Raw genomic sequence first — 22,345 nt, forward strand, 5'->3', positions numbered from 1 at the left:
GTACAGAGGCAAAATAATGCTAATAAATAATGCTACACTCTACAAACATGGACCTAACTGTATAAAGTTTCCCTATTGGCTCTTTCTCTTGATGTTAGCCATAAAAATGCATTGTCAGGTTACTCAGAAACCAGAACCCAAAAAGTCTGTTTTTTGTCAGGAAGTAAGTAATGGGTGAAAATCATGTTGAGGAACAACTCATTTTATAAACGACATAAAAGTGCAATTTCTCTGAAATGTAGTCTAAACTCACGTGATTGATTAACTAACACAATATATGCACATCAATCAGAAGATAATATCAAAGTCTTGAACTTGAAATATTTTATGGCAACTGGGATTGCAGGGACGTGCAGTTCGAACCAGTCACCATCTGTTTTTTCCAACAACAATCTAGATGTTTGTTAAGTATAAACAGGAAAACAGGATGCTGGGCCTGTTTGATGGCAGTCTGACCGCTACGTTATGGCGTTTGATGATTATATTGGGGCTTTTCTTGTGAGGCTGTGTCATTTCTGTCTTCTGGTGGTGCCGCCTGACAGACAAAATAGAGCCTCTGATGGCCATGACATCATTTGTAAATAGGATGTTTGCATGGAATCTCCTTTGATGTTGGCACGAGGAACAGGCTGCAAGCAAGTGAACAAAAGTGACTGTAGGGTTGGAATAGATGTATCTTCTTAGTGGCCAGTACTTAAAAGAAACCATTGGAGTAATGAATACACACCTGTACCAAACATCATATGACGCTGAAGTTCACAAGAGGCAGCCATTATTTCTTCCACACGACCTTCTGAAAATGCAGGAAAAAAAACATTTCCAAAACAAGACCAGAATGATGGGAAAAACCCACCCACATGTGCAGGAGTCAGAAGTTGTGGAAACAATGAAGAGGTTTAGATACATACAAAAATTGCTCTGGGAAACATCAAGAGATAAGTTGATGAAGGGGAATCACAAGGATTAAACTGGAAGGAAGGTTGACCTAAATCAAAAATATAAACTTTTTTATGTGTTACTCATCAGGGGATTTATTCTTGTTATGGGAATCGAATCTATTTATTTGTTTTAACTACTTAAGCAACATTAGCACTTAATGTAATGAAAATGGAAATAATTGCAATATATGGTAGCATAGCCATGACTATTTAACATTTAACAGAATCCTAAATCAATATCGCCTTCTTAAAGTTCTACACAGAACAAGCAGGGAAACTCTTCATGCTGATACATGATAAATTGCTTACATTGAAAATGTAAGTAATAATAACTACTGGTGGTTGGATACATTATATGGCCAAAGGTATGTGGACATCTTTTCGAACAACCTATTCCAAAGCTGGGAATTATTATAAAAACCTCCAATCTTCGGAAGGCTTTCCACTATATATTTAAACATGGCTAAGGGAATTTCAGCTCATTAAGCCACAAGAGCCTTAATGATAACAGGACCTCATTAATATCATGTCTTATACTACACAGCAACAGTACGCATTTTTGTTTATTAAAGAATGACATGCAGTTTTTTTGTTTTTTTTAAAACACTTATAGTCATGTTTATATGTACTCAAATGTTTCTCAAATTGGATGTTCAATCTCTTAGGCAACATGTTAAGGCCTTAATATTATGACACACTTGGGTCAAAAAAACAAAGCTGTAAAACACTGCTTTAGGTACACTGGATAATAATTCGGTCTATAATTTCACATTTGAAATTCAGCATTGTTTGACTACAATATGCAAGTTACTATTTAAATATTAAGTCTTTAATAGACACAATCGGCTCATTAGAAATGTACAACTAGTTAACTAGTTAAAAAAAATTGTTAAAAGTGTTTTGGTGGAATTATATTATATAGCAATTATCGGATTAATACCAATTTCTTACTTTGAAAATAAGCTTAAATATTAAAATCTCATACCATAACCCAGACATTAGGGTTGCACAAGCCAGTGCACTTTTAGTGCTGGTCCGAAGCCCGGGTAAATGGGGAGGGTTGCGTTAGGAAGGGCATCCAGCGTAAAACATGTGCCAAATCAATTATGCGGATCACGAAAGAGAATTTCATACCGGATCAGTCGAGGCCCGGGTTACCAACGACAGCCACAGGTATCGTTAGCCAACAGGGTACTGGTGGAAATTGGGCTACTGTTGGCCGAAGGAGGAGAAGGAGAGGAGAAAGACGTCTACAATGATGGCAGGGAAAGGAGGTTTGTGTAGGGGGGTGGAGGTTTGGGTTGGTACTTTAAATGTTGGTACTATGATGGGTAAAGGAAGAGAGATAGCTGATATGATGGAGAGGAGAAAGGTAGATGTTCAGGAGACCAAGTGGAAAGGGAGTAAGGCCAGGAACATTGGAGGTGGGTTTAAACCTTTCTACCATGGTGTGGATGGAAAGAGAAATGGTGTAGGGGTGATTCTCAGTACAGTAAAAGTGTAGTGGAGGTGAAAAGAGTTTCTGAATGTCATCAGTGCGTATGCTCCACAAGTGGGTTGTGAGATGAAGGAGAAGGAAAAATTCTGGAGTGAATTAGATGAAGTGGAAGAGAGTGAACCTAGGAATGAAAGATTGCTGATTGGGGAAGATTTTAATGGGCATGTTGGTGAAGGGAACAGAGGTGATGAGGAGGTGATGTGTAGGTATGGCTTTAAGGAGAGAAATGTGGAAGGGCAGATGGTGGTAGATTTTGCTAAAAGGATGTAAATGGCAGTGGAGAACATTTATCATACTCATACTCATAGAGCTACATAAGAATAGAGGAAGGTGCACACAGGTGGATTATGTTCTATGTAGGAGATACAACCTGAAGGAGATTGGAGACTGTAAGGTGTTGGCAGGGGACAGTGTAACTAGACAGCATTGGATAGTGGTCTGTAGGATGGTTTCGAAGGTGAAGAATAGGAGGAGAGTGAAGACTGAAAGAAGAATAATATGGTGGAAACTGAAGGAGGAAGACTGTAGTGTGAGATTCAGGGAAGAGGTCAGACAGGGGCTCGGTGGTGGTGAAGAGGTGCTGGATGAAGTGATGCAGAAGTGATAAGAGAAATAGCTAGAAAGGTACTTGGTGTGACATCTGGAAATAGAAAGATAGACAAAGAGATGTGGTGGTGGAATGAGGAAGTGCAGGAGTGCATAAGGAGAAAGAGGTTGGCAAAACAGAATTTGGATCGACAGAGTGATAAAAAAAGTAGGCAGGAGTACAAGGAGATGTGGCAGCAGGTGAAGAGGGATGTGGTAAAAGCCAAGGAAAGACATATGAGGAGCTGTATAAGAAGTTGGACAGTAAGGAGGGAGAAAAGGATTTGTACCAATTGGCCAGACAGAGAGACCGAGCTGGGAAGGATGTGCTGCAAGTTAGAGCAATAAAGGATGGAGATGGAAATGTGTTGACTAGTAAGAAGAGTGTGTTGAGAAGTTGGAGGGAGTATTTTACGCAGCTGATTAACGAGGAAAATAAGAGAGAGAAAGTGGGATGGTGTGGAGATGGTGTGGAGATGGTGAAGCAGGAAGTGGATAGGATTAGTAAGGAGGAAGTGAGAGCAGCGATTAAGAGGATGAAGAGTGGAAAGTTGGTGGGACCAGATGACATACCGGTAGAAGCATGGAGATGTTTAGGAGAGATGGCAGTGAAGTTTTTAACAAGATTGTTTAACAGGATTTTGAAAAGTGAGAGGATGCCTGAGGAATGGAGAAGGAGTGTGCTGGTACCGATCTTTAAGAATAAAGGAGATGTGCAGACCTGCAGTAACTACAGGGGAATTAAGTTGATCAGTCACACCATGAAGTTATGGGAAAGAGAAGTGGAAGCCAGGCTGAGAGAGGAGGTGACCATCTGTGAGCAACAGTATGGTTTTATGCAGAGGAAGAGCACCACAGATGCCTTATTTGCTTTGAGAATGTTAATGGAGAAGTATAGAGATAGTCAGAAGGAGTTGCTTTGTAGATTTAGAGAAAGCGTACGATAGGGTGCCGAGAGAGGAGTTTTGGTAATGTATGAGGAAGTCAGGTGTGTCAGAAGTATGTGAGGGTGGTCCAGTTCATGTATGAGGACAGTGTGACAGCAGTAAAGTATGCAGTAGGAACTACAGGTTTAAGTTGGAAGTTGGACTGCATTAGGGATCGGCTCAGAGCCCTTTTCTGTTTGCAGTGGTGATGGACAGGTTGACGGACGAGGTCAGACAGGAGTATCAATGGACAATGATGTTTGCGGATGATATTGTTATTTGTGGTGAGAGTAGGAAGCAGGTTGAGAAGAGCCTGGAGAGCTGAAGGTATGCGCTGAAAAGAAGGAGAATGAAAGTCAGTAGAAGTAAGACAGAGTACATTTGTGAATGAGAGGGAGTGGAGTGGTGCGGTTGCAGGGAAAAGAGGTAAAGAAGGTGGAGAAGTTTAGGTACCTGGGGTCAACAGTGCAAAGTAATGGAGAGTGTGTTAGAGAAGTGAAGAAAAGAGTGATAGAAGGGTATCTGCAAGAGTGAAAGGGAAAGTTTATAGGACTGTGGTGAGACCTGTGATGTTGTATGGTTTAGAGACAGTGGCATTGAGTAAAAGACAGGAGGTGGAGCTGGAGGTAGCAGAGCTGAAGATGTTGAGGTTTTCGTTGGGAGTGACAACGATGGACAGGTTAAGAAATTAGTTTATTAGAGGGACAGCGCATGTAGGACATTCTGCAGACAAGGTGAGGGAGGCGAGATTGACCGTATATATCGGTAGGAGAATGCTGAGGATGGAGCCACCAGGAAGGAGGAAAAGAGGAAGGCCAAGGAGGCGGTTAATGGATGTGGTGAGGGAGGACATGCAGGTAGTTAGGCTGAAAGAGGCAGATGTGGAGGACAGGGGGGTATGGAGACAGATAATCCACTGTGGCGGCCCCGAAAGGGAGAAGCCGAAAGAAGAAGAAGAAAATTAACATCTCATACCATGTACTCATACCATGTTCTCATGATAGATGAAAGATAGTGGCAGTGATCTAGAAGTACAGTACAACCTCGATATTCGTACATTGAGGTACATTCTATGACCCCTCAGGAGTAACAAAAAATTGTGAGGTTTTGACTCTCTGAGGTTTTTGATGGTTCTTTTTTTCAAGGGAAATTGTACATGTACTGTAAACTCAACAAAAATTGTGAATTACTTGTCATAAATGTTTTATTCACTACTTTAAATGAATAATACATTTAATAAAATAGTTTTTTAAACATTTATATGTCATTTATTAGTACAAACTCTGTTTTGAAATTTTACTCCGGACTTTCGAGCCAATCGTGGCTTCTCGCGAACTGTCAGATTTTTCGTGAGTTACTCTTAAACCGGTTGCAAATAAAAAGTCGGGAACTATTAAGGTCGGGAGTGTCAAGGTTCCACTGTATTTCACAATTAATGATCACATTATTACATAATACAATTCGACACTATCTTAAAAAAAAAAAAAAAAAAAAGTCCTCATGAGGAGGCAGCAACCAACTGTGCAGCATGAAGAAAAATTGTTTACACAGTACATTCCCTAAAAAAAAAAAAAACTCGATGCATCCCTAAAAGTTTGCCATTGCTTGTATTTTGCCCTTTTTTTCTTATAATTATTATAATTATTATTAATTTAATTATGTATGTTTCTAAACAAGCAAGACCCTTTGAGCGACTTTACCATACCATACATTCCTGTTCTATACACTTACATCACCAGTTGGTTTTATTGGAACCCAAACTTTGCCTTCCTTTCTTTGATTTGTTGGTGCATCTTTTCCTATAAAGAAAAACTCCCCACATTCCCTGCAGGTGTCTCTAGGCAACAGAGTGTGCTAAGCAAGAATAAGAGCTGCCATGGAACACTAGCTAAAGCTATTCCAGGAATGCGGATATGTGCCACACGCACAATAAAATGAATGGAAAGCAGAAGTAACTGAAGACGAGACATACGTTTAAAAATATTATTAAACCTTTTAAACAGCATGGGCTTTTTAAATGTATATATTGATTTGTTTTAAACTTTTATGTCTTTTAATGTAGGCAGGTCCAATTTATCAATTGTTTTTTGACAGAATGATACCAAACATTGGTGTTGTACTTGGGACAAAAAAAAAACAGTCAGTCAGTCTGATGAATTTTTGGTGCCTTCCATGAACATAATTAGTAGCAGTTCAAAGTCACTCTCAGTTAGGATAAAATATTCAAATGTGTTCACTTTCTACTTTAATAGGAATTTATATTCTTGATATTTCCCAACCAGCCAATCATGTGGCAGCATCACTTCCTGATAAATCGTGATAAAGATCAAAGATCAAGATTAGAAAATCATTGCCTGATCTTTTTGTAATCTTTAAGTGCAGAGTTTGGATGATCATGTGCCCACTATAGTTTCTGATTCATTGTTCATGGATGACAGAAGTGGAAACTTATGTTGGCCCATCCTCCATTAGGTTAATGCATTTTGAGAAGCTTTTCTACTCCCTACAGTCGCCATTTGAGTAACCATAGCCTTCCTGTCAGCCTGAACCAATCTAGCCATTTGCCTAGGACCTCTGTCATCAATGAGGCCTTTCTAGCTGCAAACTGAATGAAATTTTTTTTTCTAATTCTGTTTAGACTCTAGGGACAGTTGTGTGTGAAAATCCCAGAACATCAGCAGTTTCTGGAATACTCAAACCAGATCATCTGGCAACAACAACTATGCCATGGTCAAAGTCACAGAGTTCACTTTTTTCCGCCATATGTGAACATAAAATGAACATAAAATGCTTTTTTGTATTGTGCTGCTGTTAAATGATTGGCTGTCTGGAAAATTTCATAAATAAAAAGGTGTACTGGTGTTACTAATGTAGTAGCCAGTGAGTGTAAGTTTCCACTTTACTTCAAATTCACTTCTAGGAAAGATGTTAACAGCAATTATAATACAGTTCGAACAAATTAGCGTCGTCATTTGCTGCAAAAATCATTATTAACAGCATTTAATATAGTTTTCCAAAATGATTCCCTTTTAGTACAACACACATTTCTCCAACATAAATACTCTAAATAAATGATTTTCATACTAGAGGTGCGCTGAGTAACGTTGGGAAGAGGCTGACACCTTTCCACACATCTTCCCTTTGATGAAACATAAGAGATCTCAAAGGCTGAGCAGACTCTTATTTAAGTTATTGAAGGGGGCTCCAAAAAGGAAAAGTTCTCCAAAGTCACTGGAAAGCCAGCTCTTCAGGTAAGGGAGGAGGGAGGATAATGTTTATGCATTAGATTTCAAAGGCTTCTTTCCAGCAAGGAAATCCAGATTTAAAGGTGTTCTTCTGCCAGAGGGATCTGGGGGATTCTTTTTTCCCCTCTTCTTCTTTATTTTCCACTATTACTGTTCTTTCCTGCACGATTAAGCCATTGAATGACATGGCTTCAGTTGACACAGATTTCACAAAAGGGAAGGCAGTGATTAGGTAGGCATGCATTCATCATTCTTGTCAAAACATCAATGGGGTCTGGGATGCAAAAGGCTCATAGAAGGCATATTAACTTCATCTATTCTTGCAGAATCCAAGTTTGGAAATAGTTGAACATCCTGGTAAGCATCCACAATATCCAGCACTTCCTTTTCATTCTAACTTTGATTCCCATGCAAAAGACAAAAAAGAAGTAGGACGCATTGCTGAACTGTACGCAGTGTTCCCTCTCAAAAATCTATCCGGAGCCCTTCATTGAATTGTGTTTAGTATGGCATCCAATAAATAAGATTACAAATGAAAACAGATGGCTTTGCTTCAATAAGATGCTTTGAAGACCTTTTAATAAGCAGCGAGTGCACTCGGCGCACTCCCTCTCTCCCTCGTGTATTTCTCATACGTATACACACGTTTGTCTTACTGTCCATGTGAGGGCCTTCCACTGACAATCATTAACTACCTACCTAATTAATGATAAGCCTACACCTTCAGCCAAAAGAAATCTTAAGATTCTTCACATTTTTAAATAAAAGCTGCAGTTTGAGTTAAAAACATTATACTTCTGCTGACAATTGGTCCCCACCAAGATATAAAAACACAACACATTTTTTTCTGTTAATGTAGAGTTCTTCTGAATGTTATCCCCTCGAATATGTTTCATAACCAGACTGTGCAATGGCATCTCCAGCTCCCTTTTTTCAGGTGTTACTGAATTGGGTGAAGAAGAGACAATTCAGATAGAGCATGTCATTAACAAAAAACTTAAGAGAACTGCATGAGAGAGAGAGAGAGAGAGAGAGAGAGAGAGAGAGAGAGAGAGAGAGAGAGAGAGAGAGAGAGAGAGAGAGAGAGAGAGATGGTAAGAGCACATAGACGTGTCCTTCTGAAGCAGAGCGAGTTTTGTGCAGCTTTGAACTCATCCCTCTTTAAAAGCCTAATTTAGATGTGAAGAGAATTTTTGAAAAGGACCTGCACAATTTAGATGTTAATTTGTTTTGCGTGTCTTTCCTCTCTTTCATTTTGCCACGCCTTTTAAAGCCTTTATTTTCACACCAAATTGAACACAAAGTGTTATTTTTCTTTTCATTTTTCTTGACACATCTTTCTTCTCTACACATTTAAACCAGCGGTATGTTCACATATCTCCTTTCAGTGAAATAGCCTGCTCCGATTTGTTTCTTTTCACTTAAATACTAAACTGCACTTCTGTTAAATGACGGCATGAAATGTGTTGGACAAAGCTGAGATAATAATATATATGCATTTTTGGAGTGACAAGAAGTTGTTGGCATTATTTCCCACCTTCTACACCTCAACCCATTCTGTAAATGTATAAATGTCATGGTCTCAGCCTTTTGCAAGCCTTAACAGGGAGAAAGTGGTCAAAGCGGTCTGATGTTGGCTCTGGGTTGATAAATGGTCTGTTATACAATATTCTATCCACAGTGCAAATGTGCTCTCTGGCAGAACTTCGAGCTTAAATCTGAATATTGCTGTACTGAAGCTGACAGTATGTAGTGTATATGCTAAGTAATAATAATTATTGAATGTTTTTGTTTTACTTTGTGTAATTAACACAAATTAAATGTATTCAGCAACATTAGGATAATGATTACAGTGTAATGAGCAAGTCACCACTCATTAGATAGTTATGATAATAAGGATGATGAAAAGGATGGGAGAAGAACTATGAGAACACAAAGTGTCCATTGTCCATGGGAACAGACTCAGAGTTGACCTCTCTCTTGACCTGTCCATGAGTCTTTTTCTGGGGTCAGGTGGGAGGACTGAACTGGCACCTACATGTCTAGGAAGCTATTGTCTCTCCTGTTCCACCAAGTCCACCAAGTCCACCAAGGACAACCTTCCTGGTCTAGAGAGTAAACAGTGGGTGTCTGTGTGATCTGCCGACACTTGAAAGCCCTGCTGTCTCCTTCGACGATTTATGTATTTATGTAAGGAGCCAGAAGGACTTCTGGAAGGCAGAACAACTATGGGGTGGGAGAGACAAGGACATGGAGATGGGGGTGGGGTTGTGGGTGAAATCCATCATATCAGTCATGTCAATTCTTAAGAATGTTGTGTGCGATCAAATCAGTGTGTGTGTGGATGACAGCTGGGAAATGGAGTTTGTATTTACTCTTTCAGTTCACTAGCCAGATGCTTGAGGTCACATGAGACACATGGGGTGCCTAAGTACACTGATTCAAGGATATACACAGTGATAGTTTATCTTAATATGTCAACTTGGGCGACAGGCAGTGAAGCCACCTAAAAAAAAAAAAAAAAAAAAAAAAGAGAGAGAGACAACAATTGAGGTTAGCAAATGCTTTCATCATACTTTCATTAGGACATGCCCATTTACCATAAATCATTAATGCCACTCTGTGCTTTGAAGTGAGCATTCTGGATAAGCAGAGTGAGGGAAAGAGTCCTGAAACTGGAGAGCATAATAGTTGGATTAGGTCGGCCCTTCATGTCTGTGCGGCACTCAATTGAACTTCTTAAGATGTAACATCTTAGTCGTGTAGTACTTTTTTGAAGTCCATTTGAAATCATAATCCTTCTTTAATCAAATCTTGCACAATTACTGGCACAGAAGACTCGCATTGACTGCATGCTTTTGGCACCTTTGATGTGTCTTTTTGTGTCCATGTAAAAAGTCTATATCTTGTTGGTTGTTTTCCTGTCTTCATTTGTAGCTGAAATGCACACAGTGTGTTAAAGTGACGTGAAAAGCAAATGGCAAAGCTTAGACGAATAATTTACATTTACGTTTACATCTAAATTTCCATTTCCATTTAAAGCATTTGTTTCTATGCCGGAAGGGATTTACAGAAATGCTTTACAGGTTCTCAGATTATAAGGATTAGTAAGTGGACTGATACTCATAGTACTATTAGGTATTAAATGTTAGGTATACTCATCCAGTGACACATAAGTGTTCGAAGTGTATTTCCATATATTGCCATTACAATTTAATACGATGACAGCAAAATAGTAAAGTGAATTAAAACAGGGTATTTAGAAAAGTGACTTTAGATAAAAGTAAACTCAGGATAGCTACTTTGAAACTCTAAATTCAAACAAATACAACTCATCTCTTCAAAACTATGCCTAAAAAAACACTTACTACCTGTATGCTAGAAGAATAAATGGATCATATGAAGTATGTGGACATGATTAATAGGCAACTAATGATACCTCCTTCTCCTGTTCAATTGAATGTTGGTAATTATTTGTCTTCTATTTACAGAGGTAAGGGCCACATAGATGGGTAGTTTTCCACTTTTTCATCTGTACAATGTCAACAACATCGTAGAACGCTCATTTGCTAGTTTGGAAAACTTCAGCACATCAGCAGTTATCCTCAAGTATAAAATGTTTGATCAGTGTTGTAAGGCAGCACCCCCTCTTGGTGATAATTTATTACATCTCAAGACACTCTGCAAGTAATAAGCAGATTTATTTAGAGTTCCCATTCATACAGGTTTTGTCATCACTTACATTGGGGCTTGTTTATGTAGTAACACCTGACTGGCTGCAATTAAACTCCAGTCTCCTGACTAAATTCAGCAAAAGAATAAAATAAATCTTAACTTATCCTAAACTATAGAGAGTAGAATATTAGGAAGATGCATTAACTGTGATTCGAAACATCAACATCTTCCCAGTCATCAGAGACCGTGTGTGAAATGACACTGGCATGTAAAGGCACAGCTTGTGAGTGTCTAGAAAAAGCCAGGAGAATGCTGTGTTCTTGCTTAAAAATAACTTACCCCACCATTAAAATGTGTTTCCGTTTTTAGAAAATCGCATTTTGGACTGTCAAACATGATTAAAAACCCCATCATTTTTAAACCTGTTTTACACTGCCTTAGTTTAATGTTCCTTCACATTCTTATCTCAGCAATGTTTATGAATATCACAAATACTTGTGCTAAGCGGGAAGATGTAAACAACTTTGCTTTTTTGACCATCCACTTTTCCAGTCATGCCTGAGTAAAATTTATGTCTTAAACCTGTCAGTCTCGTAAGGCATCCAAATCAGTCATCAGACATCAACAAAATTGGACTCCACAAGGAAAAACATCACTCAGCACAGACCCTGAAGTAGAGTTCCAGAAACCTAAACATAGAAGGTATAATAAAGCAGTTCTGGCCTAACACCTAACCAAAAACACTTTATAGACATTTTTCCTACTCAGTAGTTCTATGTTTACAAAAGAAAATCCTGGTAAATAAGTGTGTGTTTGTCAATGCAGGCAAAAAGTTAGATATACTGTATGTATTCCAATTACAATTTAATACATAGATTACAGTGTAGTTTGTTGGTTATATCAGTAATAATGTCCAAAAAAGAAAAACTGATTCTGAAAAAAAATATGTAGGTGATATATTCTCTGTCTTGTCAATCACAGCAACACTATCTTATCATTCGTGAGCTCATGCATGCAGAAGAAGGTGGACAGCATGTTCAAATCAAGTGTGTTGCACTATAGCATTAACAGCGGTCTATGCAGACGATTGATGTCTCAGTAAAAGCACATGGCATCTTTTCCCCTCCCAGACCGGTAGCTGTTGTATGATATTGGAGGCCCAACTGGTTAAGAGGAATTGGACAAGATGAAATTAGGGAGAAAAGTGGGAGTAGGTGGGGCAGTTGTCACAATGGGCTGGGGGCAGACTTTCCTAAACAAAGTTTAATAAATGGGTGAAAATGATTTGTTGATGCGCTCACTCACACAGAGGTTTTGCACTGATGTTAAAACTGTGTAAAAGTTTGAAGTTTGTCAGACATGGCCAGGGTCACTCTGCTGTACACGGTTTGCTGAGCACAGCTTTGATCTGTGAGGGAGACTTGATCTAAGAAGGGCTTCGCTCTGTCCTTGGCAACACTAAAAAGTTCCCAGAGCCGACTGTATCACTTTCTCCGCACTCTCGAGGGACCAAGCTTGTGTTGCACATTTTAAATATCCAAATGGCCCATTTTTCTCATGTCAGAGCGCAGAAAATGCACTTATAACTGTTGTGGTTAAGCTTACATGAGGCAATTTTAAGAACAGTATCAGTTCAAGGAACAGTGAAAACTTCCAAATCTATATTAATCATTGGAGAGATAGAAATCCTTATTTACTTTGCAATGAATCTGCTGACTACTTACTAACTACCACAGCTATGTCCTCTCTGTCATCTTAAGACATTTATTGTTTGTAACATTAATTTATTGTTTATTAATGCTATCATCAATAAGCATGGGTTTCTTTAAAAGCTGTTATTGACTAATGAAAAGGAGCCTTTGAAAAATAAAAAGAGTTACCCCTTCAGTGATTTATAAATGAACAGGCTGCACAGGCTGTTACTTTAAATATAAATACAACAAGAATGCAGTAGTTGAACCAAACAGATTATATTTTGTAAATACAGAAATGCTCCCAGGGCATCTGGTTAAAACCAAAAGGTCTACATCACAAACTGGAATCCCAGGAGACACAACTAAAAACTAGTGACCAGATATGAAGCTTGTGAAACAATCTAAAAGCACGAGTACCATACTAGTTTAGGCCACGCCCAGTTGGGGTTTACATCTGAATGCAGTCACAAAGCATAATGTGTTTTCTAATAGACAGCCACTACATGCACATTAAATAGAGTAAAACAACACACCAAACACACACACACACACACACACACACACACACACACACACACACACACACACACAATAATACTTACAAAGTTTTCAATATTGAAGATTTCTCTCTCTCTCTCTCTCTCTCTCTCTCTCTCTCTCTCTCTCTCTCTCTCTCTCTCTCTTTCTCTCTTTCTCTCTTTCTCTCTTTCTCTCTCTTTCTTTCTCCCCTTCCTGCAGCTCCTCCTTCTCTTCTGTTTTCTGTTGTCAAAAATGAAGTGTCTTCACACCTGCTGTCCTTCTGCTGCTTTGATCCCTTCAGCAGGGAAATTCCTCCATCGGATGAAAGAGCACACCTATAGAACAGGGAGAGAGAGAGAGAGAGAGAGAGAGAGAGAGAGAGAGAGAGAGAGAGAGAGAGACTAAGAAAGTTATCTATGACAGATAAGTTAGTGCTACTTCTTCCCACATTCAGCTGTATTACTGTAATACAATATGTAAAAAGAATTTTGGCATTGAACACACACACACATACAGGGGTGTGAAAGTGTTTGCCCCCTTCCCAATTTTATTTATTTTTTTGCATGTTTGTTTCAGATCATCAAACTAATTAAAATATTAGTAAAAGATAACAAAAGTGAACACAAAATGCAGTTTTTAAATTAAATTTTTTATTATTGAGGGAAAACAAAATCCAAAACTACATGGCCCTGTGTGAAAAAGTGTTTGTTAAAACTGTAGTCTATCACACCTGAGTTAATTTTCTCTAGCCACACCCAGGCCTGATTACTTCCACACCTGTTCGCAATCAAGAAATCTCTTAAATAGGACCTGCCTGATAAAGTGAAGAAGACCAAAAGATCCTCAAAAGCTAGACATCATGCCGAGATCCAAAGAGATTCAAAAACAAATAAGAAAAAAAGTAATTGTGATCTATCAGTCTGGAAAAGGTCACAAAAGACCCCACAACAACATCCAAAAAATTGCAGGCCTCACTTGCCTCAGTTAAGGTCAGTGTTCATGACTCCACCATAAGAAAGAGACTGGGCAAAAATGGTCTTGGAGTTCCAAGATGAAAACCGCTGCTGAGCAAAAAGAACATAAAGGCTCGTCTCAGTTTTGCCAGAAAACATCTTGATGATCCCCAAGACTTTTGGGAAAATGTTCTGTGGACTGACGAGACAAAATTTGAACTTTTTGGAATGTGTGTGTCCCATTATGTCTGGTGTAAAAGTAACATCGCATTTCAGAAAAAGAACATCATACCAACAGTAAAATATGTTGGTGGTAGTGTGATGGTCTGTGCCTGTTTTGGTGCTTCAGGACCTGGAAGACTTTCTGTGATAAATGGAACCATGAATTCTGCTGTTTACAAAAAAATCCTGAAGGAGAAGGTCCGGCCATCTTTTCGTGACCTCCAGCTGAAGCGAATTTGGGTTCTGCAGCAGGACAATGATCCTAAACACACCAGAAAGTCCACCTCTGAATGACTGAAGACTTTGGAGTGGCCTAGTCAAAGTCCTGACCTGAATCCTATTGAGATGCTGTGGCATGACCTTAAAAAGGCGGTTCATGCTCGATAAGTTATAATGTTTAGGGGGCAAACACTTTTTCACACAGGGCCATGTAGTTTTGGATTTTGTTTGCCCTCAATAATAAAATTTTTCATTTAAAAACTGCATTTTGTGTTCACTTGTGTTATCTTTAACTAATATTTAAATTAGTTTGATGATCTGAAACATTAAAGTGTGAAAACATGCAAAAAAAAATAGACATTTTTCACAGCACTGTATATATAATATTATAATATATATATATATATATATATATATATATATATATATATATATATATATATATATATATATATATATATATATATATAATGTATATTTGTGCAATGATGTTTGAGATTCTTGGAAAAACACTAGGCAGGGAAAAGTCCCATTCTATCTAAGCCAATGCAACGTCCCGTCCCACAAATATATAAAGTATACACAACTATCTTAAATGAGACACTATTGAAATCTTATGTTTTTCCTTCTTTGTTTGCCTCAATACGCATACTAACATCTGTCCTTGTTCCACTCCTTCTATAACTCTTCTCTGCTTTGTTGTTCATCATTATTTTTACTCCCCATCTAGCTCCTCACTTCTCCTTTCTCACTTTCCTACTTTTCTCCCCCTTCCTGCTCTCCTCCCTTGTATCCTGATTTGTGATCTCCTCTCTGCCCTGTCTCCCCCCTGCTTGTTTTGTCTCTCTCATCTCCTGCCCCAGATGCCATATTCCTTTCAGTTTCATGTCCCTTTTATGTCTGTGCCAATTCCATACCATTAAACAGTGTCTGATTGACAGCGAGTCGCACATACAACACACTGTGATACAAAGTGCGCTCACAGTCTTTGTGCATTGCGCACTGTCAGAAGACGATAAAGTAGTATATATCGGCCGATCAGATTTTCCTTTACGGACAGTTTGATAAATGTGATTTTAATTTTACCGTGTTTTCTGTTAAATCAGGACAGTTCTGTTACAGTGCATCCAGAAGACATATATGTATGGTAGCCTGGGAAATTTGGTCATTTTATTTTTATATATATATATATATATATATATATATATATATATATATATATATATATATATATATATATATATATATATATATATACACACCCATGTAGTATACCACAAGTTATACCAATAGATTCTGGTTATTTCCTGGAATCTGGTTATGCATTTCAATAAAAAAAAAAATTGTATGGCACTTTTAACATTATTGTCCCAGAGCATCTTTACAGACTTAAATAGACGAGAATATCATAAAAAATCTGTCCCTATGAGTGAGCCAATCTCAAAAGTGGCAAAGAAAAACTCCAATGAGATGGTATGAGGAAGAAAACCTGAGAGGAACCAGACTCAAATAAGAACCCATCCTCGTTGGGGTGACACCCAAACCAAGAGGCCATCATATTTTTACTTTCTTCTTTTCTTGTGATCTCAACATAAGTTGTTTTCTCTTGACGAGTACTAAATTTTTTAGTGAATTTGGCATAAGAGCGTGTACTAGAGGCAGCATTATAGATAATAACTGTAACCATTTGTGGTAGCGGGCACACGGACAAGTCCACACCGGCATGATAACGAGAAAACAGCTTAGCCAAAATCACGAGAAAATTAAGCCGTGATCATGAAAACAGGAAAGAAAGAAAAAATATTATAATGTATAGCCTTCTGCAAAAAAGGGAAAATAAATCACTTTTATAAGCCAAGTCATACATAGTCTGTATAAATACAATCAGAAACAAGTTTTAGCATCCACATCCCTCTGTTATCTGCTGAGGTAAAAATCACTTTCGAACATCTCGTATTAGTTTCTTTTTACCCCTACATTGGTAAAGAAATTTTCACTGATTTGTTTAGTTATTTCTGTTACATAGAGTACATTTCTCGTCCTCTATTTAGAGGGTTTTAATAACAAAAAATTAGGTCTATTTTTAAAACTTTAGACTCTTTATAGCTTGTGATGATGTGAGAGTACAGGAGTATTTTGAGTGTCCCAAATAAAGTTTATATACTGGATATTTTAAATTCACAAGAATGATTATTGTACCATAATAATAATAATAATAATAATAAGTAGTAGTAGTAGTATTAAGACTTCTAGGACCAGCATGGGCAAGCCCCTTAACATTCTAACTTCTTCTACTTATTATTAATAACAAATAATGCATAAATACACTAAAACCAGCAAGGTATATAGCTGTAAGAGGGGAGGAATGCATGTCTAATGGGTCTTGGGGTTTGCAAACATATGTTTCCATGTTGTGTGCCTGAAGATCTCAGCCCTGAATGAGTCCAAAATGCTTAGTGTGGAGCAAGTTGAGGTGAATTTTTTTGCACATGCATAGGGTGTAAGAATAATAAACAGATGTGTTCAACACACACACACACACACACACACACACACACACACACACACACACACACACGTTCAATCTCTTCTATCAGTAACATGCTCATGCACACCTGTACAGGATTAGTTGTGCTTTTGTAGCAGGCACAGCACTGCTATCCCCCTTTAAAATTCTCTCTCTCTCTTTCTTTCCTTCTTTCTTTTTCTCTCTCCCCCATTTTGATCCTCACTGCTATAACGTTTCCCACATTTCTTCTTTTCCCCTGTTCTTTCTCTCCCATCTGTCCTGCTCAGACTTTCCTGTTTGACTGATACACACCCGTCCCCTCTTCCCGTTCTCATGGCTGTTTCTGGAAATGCTTACATGTGGTTAACAGCCACACATGTGTATGTGCTATAGTAATGAGGCCCAATGTAACATCAATTGTTTCCCATGCACTTCTCTGACAATGCTTGAAAAAGGAAAGAAGAAAACAAAGTACATGCATTTTTAATATTGAACACATACTAAAAGAGAACAATTTACAGCACATGTGTTATTGGCACAGCAAATACACTGTGTATATATGATCATGGGTCAGATGCAATGTGTGTCTATTTGACAGAAAAAATTAACATGAATAAATACAGCATGATATGTTTCCAATTATTTTCTGTTAACAGGAAAATACATATCTAGAAAGTGCAGAAAACAATAAAAACGGCACAAACATTTCCTTTAATTTCCTTCATCAACATCTAGCATCAGTGGAGCAGATAAAAGTTACAATCTAATGCCGCTAACTAACTGCACTGTTCTTTTTTTTACCCCCTGAAGCCTTTTATCTTCTGGTCTAAGGGAAAGGCTGTAGTCCTGCAGGAGTGCAGGGTTCACCTAAAATCTCCACGCTTTCTCTATACTCGCCAAGTAATGAGATGCAGATCCAAACAGTCTTTTAGTTTTTCCTCCCCTCCACCCCATGGCCTGCTTTGAGGCTGTTTCGCGACCCAAGTTTTAATGAATCACCCGCTTTAGTTGATTGGAAGCTGGACTGGACCACATGATCTACACTTACTGTCAATCACAGTTGGTTTCAAAGACCCCCTGGTAATGCTTATATCCCCTGTGTTGTGAATACTTGCCCCCTTCGCTTTCATAGCATCTACTGGCCATTGCTGCTCTCTCTGGGAATAATAATTAAAATCAAAAAGACATCTGATGTGAAAAAAAAAGTCTCATCTTGAGCATCAGAAAATAATTATGTCTTCAGAGGCAAAGGCAGCTTTGAAGCCTATTACCTCACATCAATTTCTAACATACTTATAAACATTTAAAATCCTAACCTTAAATATTTGATCTTTACATAATGTTTATTCTTTACTTGAATCCCATGATTTATTCCTGGGATATTTGTGGTTTGTCAAAACATTCTGATTCAACACCACATGGAACATGACACATCTGGATCAGAGGCGGAGGACAAAGGAGGAAACTTTTCTGTACCTTCACACTTCAGAGCTTATCCGAGAGAACGGAAGGGCAAAAAGAAGAGGGAGAGAAGAAAGTGAAAGTGAGTAAGCAGAGAGAAAAAGAGAGTTTGTGTGTATGGAAGGGTGAGCGAGTTGAATAGCTGCACTGTGCTAGCTTTTTCCTCTAATGTGGAGCAGCCATGCTGAGAACGAAGTCTTTCTCCAGAGACCCAGCAAGGCTGCCTCTCTCTGTACCCTTCTCTCTAAAGCCCTTTGGGGGGTTTGGAGGGAGGGAAAAGGCCTAACCCAGAAAAGCCCTGATCTCACCCCTGTTTGTTTCATGGGAACTCACAATGTGGAATCTAATCCTGCTGTATGGTGGGAGTGCAGCCTTTCAAAGCCAATGTGGGAGCTTTTTCACCCAGTTCATGAACGCGAGCCCCAGCAGGCCCCAGCAGTTCTGCAACATTCTAAGTTGGAGTGGTAGCTATCAGAAAGCCCCCATGTGTCTGTTTATGTCTTTGCTAGACACAGAGAGTGGTTGTTCGTTCCCAATTTGTATGCTAGTGTGTTAGAAAGGTGGATGTACACAGTAAGATAATTTAAGGAAAGGCCAGTCAACTTCATTAACAAGGAAACCAAATGGGAAATGGCAGTATAATTTCTTTCTTTTGGCTATCCCAATTAACAGTAGGTATTGAATAGCATTCTATAGAACTCCTAAATACATTTTCAGCAAGAGATTTCAGCACATTTTACATGTAATTACATGAGATTCTACTTTGTTGTTATGTATGTATTCATATACTCTACATACTTTCTGCATTATTATTATGCTCTAAAATATATACAGGTAGACCCCAACTTACGATGTAGATAGAGACCGAAAAACCGGTCGTAAGTCCATCAGGTCGTAAGTCAAGAAGAGTGACTACTCAATGTAATAAATAGTTAAAAAATCATACATTGTGATTTCTGGATTTTTCTTTTTAGATTATGTCTCTCACAGTGGACATGCACCTACGATAACAATTTCAGACCCCTCCATGATTTCTAAGTGGGAGAACTTGCAAAATAGCAGGGTGTTCAAATACTTATTTTCCTCACTATATATATATATATATATATATATATATATATATATATATATATATATATATATATATATATATATATATATATATATATATATATATGTCGGAGGTGACTGAGTATCTCAGAAATGTCGTAAGTCGAGTGGTCGTAGGTCGGGGTCTAGCTGTACATGCTTCAATTAAATATACCTGTTGTTAATCAACCGATGGATGTACAGATGAATACATAGATGGATAGATGGAAGGATGCATATGAGGGCATAGATAGATATATTGATAAATGGATGCATAGATAGATGAATGGATAAATGGATAGATGCAGGGATAGATAAGCCCTAAAGCTGAGCCCTGAAGATGCTATGAAATTTGTGAAATTCTGTGCTGAAATATTTCAGTCTAAAAGCAAATCTAGATTAAATCTCTAGACAAATCAAAATGTTGTAAATTCTGATAAACATCATCCATTTATTCATTCATCTTCATTAACCTGGTCAGGGCTGTGGAGCCTGGAACATGGTACACAAAGTGGGAACACATCCTGGAAGAAACACCAGTCTATCAAAGGATACCATGCGTATGCGTACGCACACACACACACACACACACACACACACACACACACACACACACACACACACACACACATCGCAGTATGGTGTAACCAATCACTCATAGGTGCAGTGTACTGTAACCAATCCTGGCATGTTTTAGACAATGGGAGAAAATTGGAGATCCCAGTCTACACAAAGTGTGCTTCACCACCTAGCTGCTACATTAACATCTAACTAAAGATATTACCATAAAAAAATAAAAAAAATTAAATGTTTTTTTAATCACTGTTTTTTTCTAGCCCATTTTTAGCGCATGATCCTGTCTACGCACCAAATTCAGACCACACACATTCAAGCATTAAATATTTTCGGAGGTATTCAGCTGGGCTTTATATCATTACCACATCAAAAACATTGTTGAAATCCATCCAAACAAAATACAGCTAGTGTTTTCATGTACAAACTAGCCTACGTGTAAATATTATCCCAGGCTAATCTAGTCAATGTTAATATTTGATTGCCTATACAAATATAACCAATATGAACTAATTTACAATATGGATAATTTACGGTGTAGATTATGATAGACAGGGAAACCAGTGAGCACTCTAATTTGACTTCACATAATGTATTAGTAATGTGAAACTCATGATTCAGTATTCACCAGAGGCTCCATATGTTATGTGGCACTTTTTTTGAGGACATTCCTCAGAGAGGGTAGTCTTTAAAAGAGGACCCCACATACAGAAAACAAACTCTGTATGCTATACACACAAAGCGCCTTTTAAAATAAATTAATCACAACACAATACAGTGGAAATAAATACAAAAAGACCTGCAGAACCAGCATTTACATTCACATTTACATTTGCGGCATTTAGCAGACACCCTTAACCAGAGCGACGTACAAAAGTGATTTGAATCTCTAGCAATGAATAAATCTACACTGGTACGCCAGATTACAAACTTAATATAAATATAACTCTTGAATTCTACAAAGCAAACTTGGAAAGTGCTAATTAAAGTGTTTCAGGAAGAGGTAGATGTTCAATCGTCGCTTGAAGATAGTCAGGGACTGTACGGACATCTAAGGAAAGTTCATTCCACCACCTCGGTGGCAGAACAGAGAAGAGCCTTGAAATATACTTACCTCTAATTCTGAAAGAGGGTGGTACCAGTCAAGCAGTGCTGGAGGATCTCAGACAGTGTGGTGCAGTGCGAGATGTGATGAGGTCTCTGAGGTAAGATGGTGCTGGTCCATTTTTGGCCTTGTCAAACAATCTGATCCGTGCAGTTACTGGAAGCCAGTGAAGGGAGCGCAGCAGTGGGGTAGTGTGGGAGAACTTGGGCAGATTAAACACAAATCGTGCAGCTGCGTTTTGGATCATTTGCAGTCGACGAATAGCGTTTAGGGGAAGACCTGCCAGAAGAGAGTTGCAGTAGTCGAGTCTTGAAATGATAAGAGACTGAACAAGCAAAAGCAAACTAGCACCCTTCTGTTATACTCTGGATTTATTAGCTCCTTCAAGATTAATTTGTTTACATCATACACAAATGCTACCGCTGCGGCCTGGGTTCGATCCCCAGTCAGGGAACCAACCCCAGCCATTAGGGTTGCACAAGCCTTAGTGCCGGTCCCAAGCCCGGATAAATGGGGAGGGTTGCGTTAGGAAGGGCATCCAGTGTAAAAACATGTGCCAAATCAAACATGCGGATGGTCCGCTGTGGCGACTCTTGATGGGAGAAGCCGAAAGAAAGTTAAAGTTTTTAAACTTATACACAAATGCTAGACTGAAAAAAGACATTTATCAACGCAGCAAACTCTCTCTCTCTCTCTCTCTCTCTCTCTCTCACACAAACACAATTTAATAGTGCTTATGGTTTACAATATAGAAATCCTACTTTAATTGTGGCAATATAGAGTCAAGTTTTGTGATTTTCACTATAAAACCTCCTCAATCATTATTTAATCTTAATTACTGCTCATAATAACCTCAATAGTAATAGAAACCTAGGCTAGTCAGTCAGCGGAAATTTTGTAAGACACCTAAGACTGCTATGGTTATAGTGTATGTCTCGTCAACTACACAAGTGTGAAAGAAACATGCTTATGACATGCATATGACAGGATTTTAACATAGCATATTTTACACATGCTTTGAACATTCACACTCACACTTTGTCCTGCCCGTTTAGCTATTGTATCTAAGGGTTTTACTCTACATACACCAGTGGCGGGACGTGCATTTGATACCTGGGCCTTTAGTGGGGACTT

The 22,345-nt window shown here is 38.4% G+C and overlaps 1 long non-coding RNA gene across 1 annotated transcript in view; it reads right to left on the reverse strand.

The window, feature by feature from the left end:
- The window catches only part of LOC310739789, a 57,755-nt gene that overhangs the window by 20,367 nt on the left and 15,043 nt on the right, over nt 1-22,345 (reverse strand). Inside the window, exon 2 of the long non-coding RNA XR_014537487.1 lies at nt 13,164-13,415. This is a non-coding gene — a long non-coding RNA (uncharacterized lncRNA). The remainder of the gene's footprint in view (nt 1-13,163; nt 13,416-22,345) is intronic.

The sequence above is a fragment of the Silurus aristotelis genome, assembly GCF_946808225.1.
Source record: "Silurus aristotelis genome assembly, chromosome: 17".
Lineage (NCBI taxonomy): Eukaryota > Metazoa > Chordata > Actinopteri > Siluriformes > Siluridae > Silurus > Silurus aristotelis.